This window comes from Vombatus ursinus, unplaced genomic scaffold (assembly GCF_900497805.2).
Source record: "Vombatus ursinus unplaced genomic scaffold, bare-nosed wombat genome assembly UNPS02004573.1, whole genome shotgun sequence".
NCBI lineage: Eukaryota > Metazoa > Chordata > Mammalia > Diprotodontia > Vombatidae > Vombatus > Vombatus ursinus.
The window spans coordinates 3,691,383-3,707,173 of record NW_020944351.1 but is presented as its reverse complement, the minus strand read 5'-3'; the positions used below and the strand labels follow the sequence as shown (position 1 = coordinate 3,707,173).

Here is a 15,791-nt window from a genome sequence, read left to right as displayed (position 1 = left end):
AACATAGAGAACTACAATGATGTAAACAAAAATACCAAAACCAAGCCTGATACTATATAATTATGACTGATCCTAGCCCTAAAGACATGATGAGGAAAAATGGACTACCCTCCCTTCGCTGGAGAGGTAAAGTACCACGAGTATGAGGTGTTATACTCAGATACAGTTGCTATGTTGTTCGGTTTTGCTTAATTGCTCATTATGAGGGAAGGTGGAGGTATATCCAGAAATGACTTATATAAAAAGAAAAGGAATAAAACTTTTTTTTAAAATAAAAGGATTAAACTAGATGGTCTCTGAGGTTCTTCTTAGCTTGTATGTTTGAAGATCATATAATCCCCATTAAAAAGGACAACATGATTGAGACATGGCAGAATGTCAGAGTGAGCAGAAAGTACTGGACTCCCAGTCAGCAAAACCTGGGTTCAAATTCCACCTCTGACACTTACTAGTTGGGTGATTACGGGCAAATCAGTTTCAGTGTCTGGGCTTTAGCTACCTCATCTCTGAAATGAAGATCTACTTGTAATGAAAGGCTGAAAAAAACTATAGTACAGAAATGTAATATGATTGAGGAGAAAAATGACAATTTATGAGGAATTCAGGGATATGTGGGAAGATTTGGATGAACTGATATAGACTGAAATAAGCACAACAAAGACAACAACAAGGACATAACAATGGCTTCCGGTTTGGCAAAATGCTTTATGGATGTGACCTGGTATATCTCTGAAATGGAGTAATGAATGCTGAAGAATAAAACATTCTTCAGCCTGTCAGAACCCACAGAATGAAGAGTTGTGTGTGTCTTAAAAGTAATAGTGTCTCTTTTCTCCTAGCTTTGAGAGAGATGCAATATCTCTAGGACACAGGGGTGGGAAAAAGATGCAAGGGAGCAATATAAGCAAGAGGGAGAGACACAGGGAACACCGTCCCTGAAGGCCTTATGTTTACCTAGTCTCAGTATGCTCAATGGAGAGGATACTTATCTTCTTGAGAGACTGTCCTTCCAAATGTTTTGGTACCTACAGGTTTGCTTTCTGTGGAAACATATCTAGTCTCAGGATACTCATAGGAGAAGATCCTTTTGACTTGAGACACTGTCTCTGAAAAAGTTATGGTTGCTTTCTGGGGAAACACATGCACCCTGAGAACACTCAGAGGAGAAGATACTTGTACCTGGAGACCCTGCCCCTTAAAGCATTGTTTTCTAGAGCCTTGCTTTCTGGGGAAACACATCTAGCCTTAGAACACTCAATGGAGAAGAACACTCAGAGAAGATAACTGTGGCTGGTGACACTGTCTCTGAACACATTACAGTTACTATAGGCTTGCCTTCTAGGGAAACACAGCCACCCTGAGAACATTGGGAGGACACTGTCCCAATGTGATGGGTTGTGGTGGAAGACCTAAATCACATAGACATTATCTAAGGATGAGGCAAGCTAGGCTATGGATGCTTGAGCTTGCCAAGGATGAGGGAGACGATACCCCTCCAATTCTGTCTCAGCACCTCTCTCCCCCTCTCGTGATGTGACTTTCTATTCTAAAGCCTATCTCTGTTCTCTGAGGTTACATCTTTAATTTCTGTTTAATTCGTTTGAATGTCAACTTGATAAAGGTTGATATGGCCATAAGTGTTCTGATCTGTTTGTTTCTGCAAAAAAGAGACAAAAAACATATACACACAACTACAATAATGTAAACAAAAATGCTAAAACAAAACTTAATGCTATGTAAGTATAGTGACCAATCTTAGTCCTAAAAAACAAGGGAATGCACTACCCTCCTTTTGTTGCAGAGGTACAGGACTGTGAGTGTAAAGTGTTGCATACCCTGTCAAATGTAGTTGTTATGTCAGTTAGTTTTACTTAATCATTTTGCTTTCTTACAAGGGAAGGTAGAGTGGAGTGTGCGTATATCTAAAAACAGTGAGAACAAGGTATATAGACAAAAGTATAAAAATCATCAGGAGTCTTTCTTGAATGGGGGCTCAGGAGCCATAAGAAAGAGAAACTTGTTATATTTGATAAATTCTGAAAAGTAAAGGAAGAGCAAGTCACATGGATCCAATCCTTTTAGCTCCCCATCTTAAAAACAGTACCTCTCCTGTTGCCTTTCCCCTGTTTCCTTCCATGCATGATCACCAAGATTCTTCTGCAAGAGGTAGAGTAGTTACACCCAGTGGGAGGGAGGAAAGAATGGCTTGAAAAGCCAACAGTACTTATATTCTAAGGAGGGGTGGGGGTTAGGGGAAGGTAGTACAAACACAGGGGAGTCAAGGGCAAGCTCACAGAGGAAGATATAAGAAGATGGGATCAAATGCATAAGAAGAGAGGCTGGCTTTGGCAAAAGGGTCACCTATTCATCAGAGCCTGGAGAAAAGGAAGAGAGAATAGAGGGATGTGATATTGAAGGAATTTGAAGTGTAGACTTGGGGAGAAGAGGAAGCACACAATGGATGGCCTCAATTTTTTCTGGTAGGAGAGCAGGTCTTCTGTTGAGGCAGGGGGAGGGAAGGGAAAATGTGAAGGTAGCTTAAAGGAAGAAGAGAGGGACAGCTAAGTGGCGCAGTGGATAAAGTACCAGCCCTGCAGTCAGGAGGACCTGAGTTCAAATCCAGTCTCAGACCAGACATTTGATACTTACTAGCGATGTGACGCTGGGCAAGTCATTTAACCCCAATTGCCTTGTGCAAAAAAAAAGGAAGAGGAGAAAATTTAAAACAGAGGCTGTGAATGTGAATTGGTTAATCCAGAAAGATCAAAAGGATTGTCAATTGCAGTGAGAGCCTTAATGAGATTAGAAAACAAATTTAAAGTGGATCCAGTCAATTTGTGACTTCCTCCCACAGTACTAAGCAGCACAGGACCAAGAGTAGACAAGACTGATGGTGAGAGAAACCCATGGTTGGGGTTTAGAAAGGAATGAGCCTAGAAAAAGCTTTCTACACTTACTGCCTTTATTCTCTCATCTTCTCACTTTTCAATCCTGTGCATTCTGGCTTGTCTTCACAACTTTGACTAAAACTGTTCCTTCCAAAGTCACTAAGGCTCTTTACTGCTAAACCATTTCTCATTCCTCATCTTTTTTGACTTCCCTGCAGTATGCAACACTGTTGTCCAACCTCTCCTCTTAAATACTCTCTCTCCTCCCTGGGTTGCTGTGATAATGGTAGGGCACTGGTCTGACAATGCAATCAAGAGTAGAAGACATTGTAAAGTTGGACTAGTTAACAATAGGGTCAAAGAGTTTGAAGGGAAGAAAGGCCAGAGTTAGGAATAATAGCCTGGTAAAGCAGGAAGGTGTGGAGTGACTGGAAGTTACAATGAAGAAGGAAAATAGGTTCAGCAAGGGTAACAAACAGTAAAGAGATGGAAATCAGGAGATTATGGTCCAAGAGAGGAATTTCAGAGTTATGGTTTAAAGAGGTGGAACACTTATGGGTGATAAGATCAATGAGATGACCATTCTTATATGTAGTTGAGATTGAATGAAAGCATAGATTTTTGGAATAAAGGAGACTGATAAACCAGAAAGCAAGGGCATTTGAGCAGATAACATGTAAACTAAAGTCCCCCAATGTAAGGACAGAGGTTGGGCTAGAGAGGAAGTCTATGAGGAGGAACGAAATCATGCCGAATGCCTTTTCTGGTCTAGTGTGTCTTAGGCACTGGAGAAGGTGTATTCAGTACTGGAGATGTTGGCCACAGACAGAATGTCTTCTAGGGAAAGCCAGGATGTGGTGACTGAAAGAATATGGACCGTATGAGAGAAAAGGTCTAACATGAACAGTAGTTTGTTACCTTTAGAACACAATAGAAAGGTAGAGTAAAGTTACAAAAAATCTGACTAGAAGACAGTTTATTAGTCATGGAACAGTAGATTTTCACACCCTTTCCAGAAACAATGGCAGCTGAGACTCTGGCTGCAACTCAAGTATGTATCGGGATTAACATTGCCTGACCAAAAAGTGGAAGAGGCCAGATGGCAAGAGGTCTGAGGCCAGATGGGAAGAAGCCTGTGTTATTTGTGGTCTAGGGAGGTCTAGTTGATTTATTCACCCTCCAATCATCAGTGAGGGCAATTCTGCCTCAAGGCCAGCTCCAATGTGGAATTGATTACCTGGGGGTTGGGGTATCAGGTCTCTAGTCTGGGCAGAACTTGGTGGTGAGGGGCAAGGCTGGGAAGCCAGATGGCAAGAGGCCTGTGTCTGGGCCTTGACCTTGGTCTTGCTCCAGACCTGGTGGCCAGGTGGTTGGGTACAGGAGGCTGGATGGGAATAAAAACATAAATAGCTAACATCGATATAAACCTTAGAAGACTTGCAAAGCATTGTATACGCACTGTCTCATTTGATCCTTATATCAACTCTGTAAGGTAGTATTATTCCCATTTCATAGATTAAGAAACCGAGATTGAGAGAGCTTTAAATAACTTGCCAGGGTCACACAATTCAAAGCAGCATCTGAATCCAGGTCATCTTGACTCCAAGAACAGCATTTGAACCTTTAGGCTGGCTACTGAGAGCTAAAATCAGAACAAGGCCTAAAGTCTGAAGCTGAGAACAAGTTCTAATTCTCAAAGAACTAGGACTAAGGCATATTTAACCTTCTCAATGAGGGAAGGAGGGAATTTGGAACCCAACATTTTTAAAAAATAAATGTTAAAAATTGTTCTTACCTCTAACTGGAAAAAAAATACATTTTTAATAGGTATATTCTCCTCCTCTCTTTTTAAATCCATCCATATTTTATCTGTTGACAACTTCCACATGAGACATTCACATTAAAGTCCACATTTTTCCCACTGAAGCGACTGACTCTGCTGGTCTCTAGATTGCTCTGACCAGTTATGGTAAAAACACAGACAACAGATGGAGCAGTAGATAAAGCTCTGGCCTTGGAGTCAGGAGGACCCGAGCTGTGTGACCCTGGGCAAGTCATTTAACCCCGACTGCCTCACAAAAACAGAAACAAAAACCCACACAGACAAACCAGAGCATACTCAGGGAAATAACTACGATAGTGAAAGGACTGGACATTATTTGCAACAGAAACAGTATTTAATTTATGTGGGCCATGACAGTTTCCCATCAAGGAAGCTGCCCTTGGCACTTGTTTGGTCCAGAGAACTATAGGTATAAAAACCCAGTCTATTTGAGGCTAGAGCTAAAGAGGTTTGGTAGAGTGCCTACCAACCTAATGGACATTTTTCTGACCTAATGCTGCTGCCCTAGTGAATGCAGCAGTGGGAGGAGGAGGAGAATCTGTTTTTATTAAAGTGTGTCCTTTTTATTATAAGTTACTTTTATTGCATTTTATGGTCCAAGTGTTTCATTGTGATCCAATCCCAAGCCTGAATCACTGGACTGTCCTGATCTGTTTGGCCCACAACAGTAGTTAGCAGGATTAGATGGTAATGATTTTGAGGTTCTCAAGGTTGAAGTGGAGGAACGGCCATGTCAGAAAAAAGGTAGTCTCAGATTAGATGACCACATAACTCTGCTATTCCACATCTGCAGCACTGCTAGTTAGGCCTATGTGAGAAACCCTCTTAATAGGATAAAGTGACTCTCACTGACCCTATAATATTAGTCCAATGGGTGCTTAAGAAGTTTGACAGGGAGAGTAAAAATATTTTGCAATCCAATATGCCCTGGCTCTTGCTAATGCTTTTAGAAAAGCTGGATCAACAATATAAGGAAAATGAAAACAGACTGTCTGCTTGTTCAGTAATAAGAAATAGACAGGAATCCACTTTTGGTTTTTAAGGCTCATGCCTTGAAGGCAGAGAGGCAGTAAATGGCACTGGTAACAGCTCAGGTGAAAAGAACAATACATATGAAGGGGAAGGAATGGAATTGATAGGTTGCAGGTGAGAAGTAACCAGAAAGTGTCAAATCTTGCTGATATTAGGGTTATTATTAGGGATGAAAATCAAAGCCACAGTGAGGATGAGAATTTGGAACTGTTGCACATAGTAAGAAAGCCAAGCTTAACCTATCACAACCTACTGGAGCGGGATTTCCTCTACAGAGGGATCAGATAGTGAGTGGGCTTTCACCATCAAGAAACCTGAGAATTTGCAGAAGCTTAAACAGCAACCTAACAAATCATTATTGAGGGTGTTATTGAGGGTGTGGTCTAATGGAGGTAAGGTGTAATCCCAGCTGCAGAGTATCATCAGTTTGCAAGGCTTCACAGATAAATTCCCTTGGGGAAACTCAGTTAAATCAGTTAGAGGCCCTAGATAGCAATTACCCTTCGTCCTTTTCAGGTGGCAAAGACAGGGAGTTCCACATATGTGGTTCAACAAAGATGAATTCCATCTTTAGGTAGTTTCCTAGTGGGGTCAGCAAGAGAAGGGAGAAAGTTCCTAAAGAGATAGATCTGGTAAACTTACGTCACTTCTCTCCACCCCACCTCCTCTACCCACCCTATGACCAGCCTGTGTCCGAGGCAACTAGATTTCATGTTCTGGGTGGAGGCCACATGACTGGCATTACACTTTAGCTATGGGCTATCACACCTCCATACAGACCTCGGCAGAGCAACTCATGATATCCAGACAGGAGATGAGACAGCTCCAGTGACTTTCTAGGAAAATATGGTTCCTCACACAAACAGGTGCTCAGGGGATGATGGGAGGAGGCTCTGTGCCTATCATTTTATTAGATGAGCTGTGATGATACCATCTCCCATGAGGAGCTTTGAATGTAACCCCAGAAACATGGTTTCAAGAAAGATGAGTGATCATCAGCCTATTTTAGTAAAATTATACCATGATATCTGACATCAGGGTGCTTTTGTATGGCCCAAACTTAGGACATCCCTGCAAGTCCCCACCCTACTTGGGTATTACAAGCTACCTAAGCCTTGTATGCAGACTTTAAGGACTCAGAGCCAGGGCTCTTAACTTGCTTTGTGCCTTGGAACATTTTTGGCAGTTTGATGAGACCTATGGAAGCTTTCTCAGACTGTTTTTAAATGCCTAAAATATATAGGATTTCAGGGAAACAAATCACAATGAAATACAACTGAAATATAAAATATAAAAATAAATAGTTCACAGACCCCAGGCTAAGAGCCCCTGTCCTAGAACAAGAGCCAAGTTTTCCCTGAAGCTCAGACTATTCTAACTGCAGGACCAGTGGTTATGACCACTGTCCAAGTGACAATGGCTTGGAAAGGGGCAAGGGGTCAAAGGGAAACCATCAAATATATGAATATATGAGGCTGCTAGATACACTGGTGGTGAGGTAACTGCTATACTGGGGACTCTTGATGATTCCAGTGAGGAACCCCCATTTTTATTGGGAATTTTGGAAATAGGCCTCCTGAAGTAAGCAGTATCACTGCACAAGTAGAAATGGGTAGAAGATCCCATTTAGGTCATGGCTATGGTGGTTAAACCCCTTTTTACAAATAAGTAAAGGGGGGGGGCAGCTAAGTGGCACAGTGAATAAAGCTCTAGCCTTGGAGTTAGGAGGACATGAGTTCAAATCTGGCCTCAGACACTTGACACTTAGTAGTTATGTGATCCTGGCCAAGTCACTTAACCCCGATTGTCTCACCAAAATGCAAAAAAAAAAAAAACCCCAAAATTAACAAAAAACAAAAGAAAGAAAAAAAAAACCAAATAAGTAAACAAACCAAAAGAGCTTAAGTGACTTGCTCAGGGTCACACAGTTAGTAAGAGGCAGGATTTGAACTTAAGTCTTCCTGACTCCAAAGTCAGCACTCTATCTACTGTACAATCAAGCTGCTTTTGTATAATCAGTGTAAATATATTGTAGGAATGGATATGATGAAGAGAAAGGAATAATCATTTACATGACAACTACTATGTGCCAGGCACTGCTAAGCATTTTACAAATATTATCTCATTTGAACCTCACAACAACCCTGGAGGAGAAATACTGTTATTTTCCCCATCTTACAGATGAGGAAACTGAGGCAGACAGCAGTGTAGTGACCTAGGATAAGAAGAGAAGTGAATAGGGAAAAAAATTCTGTCTTATTTTTTGGTAAAGGGTTTGTTAGTCAAGAGACATAAACAATTAACAAATATAAGACCAATAGCCATTCACCAAAAGATAAGTGGTCAAAGGACATGATTAGATAGTTCTCAAAAGAAGAATTACTAACTATTAGCAACCACATGAAAAAATGTACAGATCACTAATAATAAGAAAAACACAAGTCAATATAATCCTGTGGCTTCACCTCATACCCTACAAATTGGCAAAGATGAAAAAGGATGGCAATAGTCAATGTTGGAGGGATTGCAGGAAGACAGGTACATTGTTGGTGTAACTGTGAATAGACACAAGCATTCTGAAAAACAATTTGAAATTATGCAATAAAATGTCTAAAATGTCCAGACCCTTTACAAAGACAAAAATAAGCCAGGCTCATACCCTAAGGAAAATAAGGGCTTATATACTAAGGAAGCCATTGATAAGAAAGTTCTCATATACACCAATATATTCACAGCAGGACTTTTTATAATAGCAAAGAACTGGAAACAAAAGTAGATGCCCATCAATGGGAGAATGGCTAAACAAATTGTGGTATATAAAGATAATGGCATATTACTGTGCCGTAAAAAGTGAATGTCATTCCCCAATTGACAAATGGTCAAAGGGTATGAAAAGGCAGCTCTCACATAAAGAAATCAGTTATCTATAGTCACATGAAAAAATGCTCTAAATCACTAATGATTAGAGAAATGAAGATTAAAAAAAAACTGAGGTACCACCTCATACCTGTAAGATTGGTTTATAATACAAAAAGGAAAATAATAAATGATGGAGGTAATGTGGGAAAATTGGGACACTAATGCATTGTTGGTGGAGTTGTGAACTGATCCAACCATTCTGGAGAGCAATTTAGAACTATGCTTAAAGGGCAATCAAACTGTGCATACTCTTTGATCAACAATGCCACTACTAGGTCTATAGCCCAAAGAGATTTAAAAAAAAGGGGGGGGAGGACCTATTTGTACAAAAATATTTATAGCAGCTCTTTTTGTGGTGGTCAAAAATTGGAAATTGAGACATGTCCATCAATTGGGGAATGGCTGAACAAGTTGTAATATATGAATATAATGAATTGCTATTGTGCTTTAAGAAATGATTAGCATAAGAGGCAGCTAGGTGGCACAGTGGATAGAGAACTAGCCCTGGAGTCAGGAGGATCTGAGTTCAAATTCGGCCTCAGACACACAACATTCACTAGCTGTGTGACTCTGGGCAAGTCACTTAACTCCAATTACCTCACCAAAAGAAAAGAAGAGAAAAGAAAAGAAAAGAAAAGAAAAGAAAAGAAAGTAAAAAAAAGAAAAGAAAAAATGAGCAGGATGATTTGAGAAAAACCTAGAAAGACTTCCATGACCTGATGCAGTTAAGTGAGCAGAACCAGCAGAACATCATACACAGTGACAGCAACATTGTACAATGATCTACTGTGAACGACTTATCTATTCTCAGCAATATAATGATCCAAGACAATCCCAAAGGACTCATAATGAGAAACGCTATCCACCTCCAGAGAAAGAATTGATGGTGTCTGAATACAGATGAAGCATACAATTTTTCACTCTGTCCTCTTTTCTTTTTTGGTTCACGTTTTCTTCCACAAAATGACTAATGTGCAATCATGTAAAACATTTCCACATGTACAGTCTATATCCGATTGCTTGCCATCTCAGGAATGGGGAAGGAGAGGGAGGGAAGAATAGAATTTGGAACTCAGAACTTAAAAAAAAAAATTAAAAAAACATGAAATGTTAAAAAAAAGTGGTTAAATATTTTTAAAAAGGCAAATAGTTTAAACCCCCATCCAAATAAAATGACTGTGATGAATATAGAGAAGTAACAGTAAGATCTACACAAAATAATGGAAAGTAAGCAGACCAAGATAACAATATACACGATGACTACAACAATGTAAATGGAAAGAACCACACATAGGAAAATCAAAAGTGCATGTTGCAAAATTATAAAGAAGATGCACGGCTCAAAAAGACATAAGAGGACACTCTCACCCACTGCTTTGTGGAGGTGGGAGGTCCACAAGTACTGCACATTACAGGTTTTTGGCCTTTTTCAATGTATTAATAAGTTGTGTTGACTTTTTCCTTTTTTGTCTTTAAAAAAATACTACAGGATGGCTTTCTGTGAGGGAAAAAGGAAGAAATACTGGTAAAACTATGATGATATATAAAAAACGACATCAATATAAACTTATCTCAAAAAAATTTTTTTAAACTGCATTAAAAAAAAAAGAAGAAAAGCAGTTACTGGCCCATCACCAATGCAGGCCTGGTTAATTAAATGATTAATACAGGGTCAGCCTTGGTCCAGAGACGTCCTCTCCAAACTGAGGGATACAAAGTCGTCTTGTCTCTCTTTTTCTTGCCTCCCTTGAGGAACCCCACTTCTCCTGGTTCATTGGCAGCTCAGCATGGTTAATTGAATGTTGGCAACTACTCATCCAGCAATGGGGGATAATTTGAGGGATGGGATCCAGGCAAGGTCTTCATCTATAGTGATTCATGGGCAGTGGCTATGGAGTTAGCTAAGTGGTTTGGAAAGAAGAGAACTGGACAATCAAGAGTTCTCCTCTTTGGGGTCAGCACCAATTTGGCTGATGTCTATCCCACTGTGATGTTCTATATGGGGAATATTAGCGCGTATTAGAAACACCAAACAACCTCAAGTGAGCTGCCTAGTCAAGCTGAGGCTCTTCTGGGAATGACAGCATGGAGTATGAGCAGGCAGGCAGGCAAGCAAAAAACACTTACTAAGCACTTGTAATGTGTCAGGATGGGGTCCATCATCATTTTGGCTATGGGAGCTATGATGCCATGCTGTGGTGGGCACAGGACCGTATGATCCCCTTAAGTAAGGATGAGGCATCTACTTCTGTTCAATGATTCTCCCCCTAGTATCAATCAGAGCATCCACCTCTGAAAGACTGGTATGGGATGATCCCACATGGTTCCTGACTTGCCTTTGACTGGCAAAAATGATCTATTGGCCCTCTTTCCCAACCTCTAGGTAAGAAGGTTCCCTTACTGTAATTGATATTCAATTCAGGATATGGCACTGCAGTGCCAGTTAAGTCTGCTACCATGGCAGCCACTAACCAAGGTTTTATAAAACATGTCCTTCCTCCTTATGGAATCCCTCGCATCACTGCCTCTGACTTTACCACAGGACAGGTACGACACTGGATCTGCTGTCACCCAGAGGTTTTCTATCTCCAGAATCATTCTCAAGCAGCTGGCACTGGTATCGAACACTGGAATGGACTCATAATAGCAGCTCCATCAACAAAACCCTGATTATCAGGGTTGGGTGTCCTTCCTCCTAGAAATCTGTAAAGAATTAGCATTACCCCAAAATGGAGTTGTGAAGAGTCAGACACAACTCAACAACAATGGAGGGGGAAGGGTTACAAAGCATTTCACCCCCAATCCTGGGTCACGCTCTCCCACAAAGAGGCAGAGAGGAGTCAGGGGTTGGAAGAGATTAGACACAAACTTAAAGTACAATGGTACTGAGGCATATGTGTAGGGAATATGTGGCCAAGACAACTCACAACTCTGGGCCATCTAGGCCTCGATGTGCTTTCCTTCTCCAGAATCCTCAAAAAATTCATTGCAGGGGTGCAGCATCCATGTCAGTGATGACGAGCAGAACACTGCACACACACACAGAACAGGAGTATATGTCAGAGAAGCACACAGCAGCAGTATGTAACAAAAACTGTATGCCAGTATACATATCAACACTGAACATTTACCTTCTAATGTGTGAAACACATAATACCATATATTGCAGCAACATACAAGGATCCACTGGAAGACGGACTGGAGTGGAGAGAGAATTGTCCAGCAGGCTACTGACACACTCCAGACATGAGGTGATGTGGTCCCACACCAGGGTGGGAGCAGGGTCACAGGAGAGAAGGAGACACATATGAGAGATGTTGCCAAGGTAGAACTGACAGGTCGTGGCAAAAGATTGGATATGGGGGACAGGGGTGAGGAGTGGGGATGGGGAGGAAGTGAAAGATAGTCAGGAGTCAAGGATGACACAGACTGCAAGCCTGGGTGACTGGAAAGATGGTGGTGCTCTCAACAGTAATAGGGAAGTTAGGAAGAGGGGAAGATTTGGGGGGAACAATAATGAGTTCAGTTTCATACACACTGAGGTAAGATGTTAATGGAACATCCAGTTCAAGATGTCCAATAGACAGCTGGAGACGTGAGAATGGAGCTCAGCAGAGAAGTTAAGGATGGGTGAAGTGATCTGAGAGTTTGAGTACAGACAGAGAAAAGAAGGTAGAGGACAGAGCTTTGGAAAACACCCATGGTTAGCAACTTGACCTGGATAAAGATCCAGCAAAGGTAACTGAGGTCAGACAGTTAAGAGGAGAACCAGGAGAAAGCAGGGTCATGAAAACCTAGAAAGGAGACATGAGCAGAATTAGACATAAAGGATGCCATTATGAACAAATCAGAGGAACAGGAGAATTACCTTTCAGACCTACGAACAGGGGAATAGTTCATGACCAAACGAAAGTAGAGAGGATCCCAAAAGATAAGCCGGACAATTCTGATTACATAAAATTAAAACGTTTTTGAACCTATGGAACCAATGTAGCTAAAATTAGAAAAGAAGCAGGTAACTGGGGAAATAAATCTGTGCAGCAAAATTTCTCTAATAAAGGTCTCATTTTCAAGATATATTACATATATATGCAAATTTATATACATAAGAGCCATCCCCCAATTGACAAATGGATAAAAAGATATGACTAAGCATTTTTCAGAGGAAGAATCCAAGCTATCAGCCATATGAAAAAAAAGCTCCAATAGATAAATGCAAATAAATTAAGGCAACTCTGAGATTTTACCTCACATTCATCAAAAAGTTAATAAAAAAGAAAATGACAAATGTCAGAGTGGCTGTGGGAAAACATGTACACTGATGCACTGTTGTTGAAAAGCAATTCCTTTCTGGAATCTGGAAAGCAATTTGGAACTATAATAAAAAACTGACTAAATCTTGCATTACCTGTGACTCAGAGGTACCACTACTACACCTATACTCCAAAGAGATCAAATAAGAAGGAAAAGGGTCCTTTTGTACAAAAATAATATTTCTATCAGCTTTGTGTTTTGGGGGAGAGGAGAATGACAAAGAACTAGAAACTAAGGGGGTGTTTGTCAATTGGTGAATGGCTGAACATATTATAGTATATGAACATAATGGAATACTATTGTGCCAAATGCAATGGGGAAAAGGACAATTTCAGAGAAACCTGCAACAACATGTAAGAACTGATACAGAGTGAACAGAACCAGGAGAACAACTTATACAATAACAAACACTGTAAAGACAAACAATTTTGAAAGACTTAAGAACTCTGATCAACACAACAACCAACCATGATTCCAGAAGACCCAGAATGAAACATGCTACCTATTTCCTGACAGAGAAGTGATGGACTCAGGATGCAGAATGAAACATATGTTATTTTGGACATAGCTTATGTGGAAATTTGCTTTGCTTGTTTTTCTTTTCTTCTGTGGGGGGAAGGAGACAGGAGATAGATAAAAAAAAAATTTTGTTAACTAAAAAAATAAAATCTAGTTAAAAGAATTGGTGTGTCAAAGGAACATGATAGAAACAATCAATCAATAATGTCATTAAAGATAATGAAAACAATGAAAAAAAATTACCAAAATTTGTAGGATACAGCCAAAGCAGTCCTTAGGGGAAAATTTATCCATCTCCAAACACCTTGATCAATAAAAGAACAAAACAAACTGGACATGCAACTAAAAAATTTGAAAATCAAGAAATTTTCATACCTCAGTTAAATAAAACAGAAACTCTGAAAATCAAAGAAACTATACAAAACTGAAAGAGAATTATTAAATAAATAAAACTAAGCTTTCTTTTAGAAAGCTAATAGATATTTTTTATTTTAAAATATATAAATATAAATTTAATAATATGATATAAATTTAAAATTTATATTTAAAATAGATAAAAATAGATAATTTGATTAAACTAAGTAGAAAATGAAAGGCAGTATCAAAATGCCAAAGTATTTACAACAAATGAAGAAAGGAAACTGGAATGGTTCCTGTGGTTGAGTTTGCACTGGCTTCTAGAGGCTAAGTTCCTCACCTTCCCGACTGACCTTAGCAAGTTTCAACTGTGATGCCTGTGCAGAATAAGAAACCGGTCAATTGAGCCTTGAGCTACTCCTCCGGGCCTCCAACTGTTGCATGGCCTCCTCTCTGTATTTGTAAACTTACCACTTCAAAACTGGCTGTCCTCATCGTTGCTCATCATGGCTCTAGAATGTGCACAACTGGATTTATTCATGGAAGCTGCCACCATCCCACACTGCCCCCACACCCCACCCCAAGCCTCATCCCTGACACCCAAGATAAAAGAAAGATGACACAGATCATGTTGGAGACCTTCACCAGCCCAGCCACATACACTGCCATGCAGGCTGCGCTATTTCTGCATATCTCTAGATGGACTGTGGTGAAGGCAGTCTAAACTGCACTGTGCCCAAATATGCAGTTACACCCTTCCTTTGCTGTGCCGTTCTCCATCTGGATATGGCTATGACCTGACAGACTACCTCATGAAGATCTGGACTGAGAAAACCTATAGCTTCACTCCCAAAGTGGAGAAAGAAACTGTGACACCTGGGAGAAACTGCCCCACTGCCCTAGAACTTGAGAGCAGGAAATGGTCATTGCTGCATCAAGCTCTTCTCCAGAAAAGAGCTATGAGATCACTGATGATTAGGTGGTCAGAAGCTCTCTTCCAACCATCTTTCTTCAGTGTGGAATCATGGAGTATCCATGAAATTACCTTCTACCTAATCATGTAGTGTTGTTGACATCCATAAGGATCTATAAACCAATACTGTATCTTCTGGTGGTACCACCGAGTAACTAGGCATTGCTGACAGGGCTCTGAAAGAGATCACAGCCCTGACCTCTAGCACCAGAGAAATCAAGATCATTGGCCCACCTGACAGCATGTTCTCTGCCTTAAACTGGAGTCTCCATCCTGGCCTTCCTGTCTACCTTCCAGTAGATGTGGCTCAGCAACCAGGAGAAGAGAAATCTGAGCTCTTCATTGTCCATTGCAAATGATTTTATATGAACGGTTTTTTTTTTTTGGAGGGGAGGCAAAGAGTGTGACATGATAATTGTCCCCAAAAGAGATAAGATTGGCACAGAAAAAATTGGGTGTTTTTTTGGTGCTTGACTCAGAATTTTAAAACTGGAGTGGTAAAGGTGATAATAAGTCTAAAAGTATGTTGGAAGCAAACATCCTCAAAATTCCACAGTCTGTCTTCAGAATTCTGATTGTACATTTGTTTTGGTTTGTTTTTAACAGTTGTTCCAAAATTCATACAATGCATTATTACAGTGACTTGCCTTAATGAAAGCTTCCCTGATCTACAAAAGGAATTAATTACATAAATTCAGACAAGGGAGGGGGAGGATGGAAAGGGCAAAAGGACTGCTTATGGGGCAGCTAGATGGCGCAGTGGATGGAGCACCAGCCCTGGAGGCAGGAGGACCTAAGTTCAAATCCGGCCTCAGACACTTAGTAGCTAGCTACCTGTGTGACCCTGGGCAAGTCACTTAACCCCTATTGCCTCCAAAATAAAAACAAAACACACACACACACACACACACACACACACACACACACACACACACACACACACACA

At 40.4% G+C, this 15,791-nt stretch overlaps 2 long non-coding RNA genes across 2 annotated transcripts in view; both read right to left on the bottom strand.

Annotated features, from left to right (window-relative positions):
• Nucleotides 1-10,315: 10,315 nt before the first annotated feature.
• On the bottom strand, nt 10,316-12,657 carry LOC114024649. Its single transcript, XR_003566936.1, has 4 exons — nt 12,551-12,657; nt 11,814-11,909; nt 11,610-11,711; nt 10,316-11,385 (listed from the first exon to the last, which is right to left on the bottom strand). It is a non-coding gene; the product is annotated as an uncharacterized LOC114024649 (long non-coding RNA).
• Nucleotides 12,658-14,179: 1,522 nt separating this feature from the next.
• The window catches only part of LOC114024656, a 17,234-nt gene continuing 15,622 nt past the window's right edge, over nt 14,180-15,791 (bottom strand). Inside the window, exon 3 of the long non-coding RNA XR_003566937.1 lies at nt 14,180-14,384. This is a non-coding gene — a long non-coding RNA (uncharacterized LOC114024656). The remainder of the gene's footprint in view (nt 14,385-15,791) is intronic.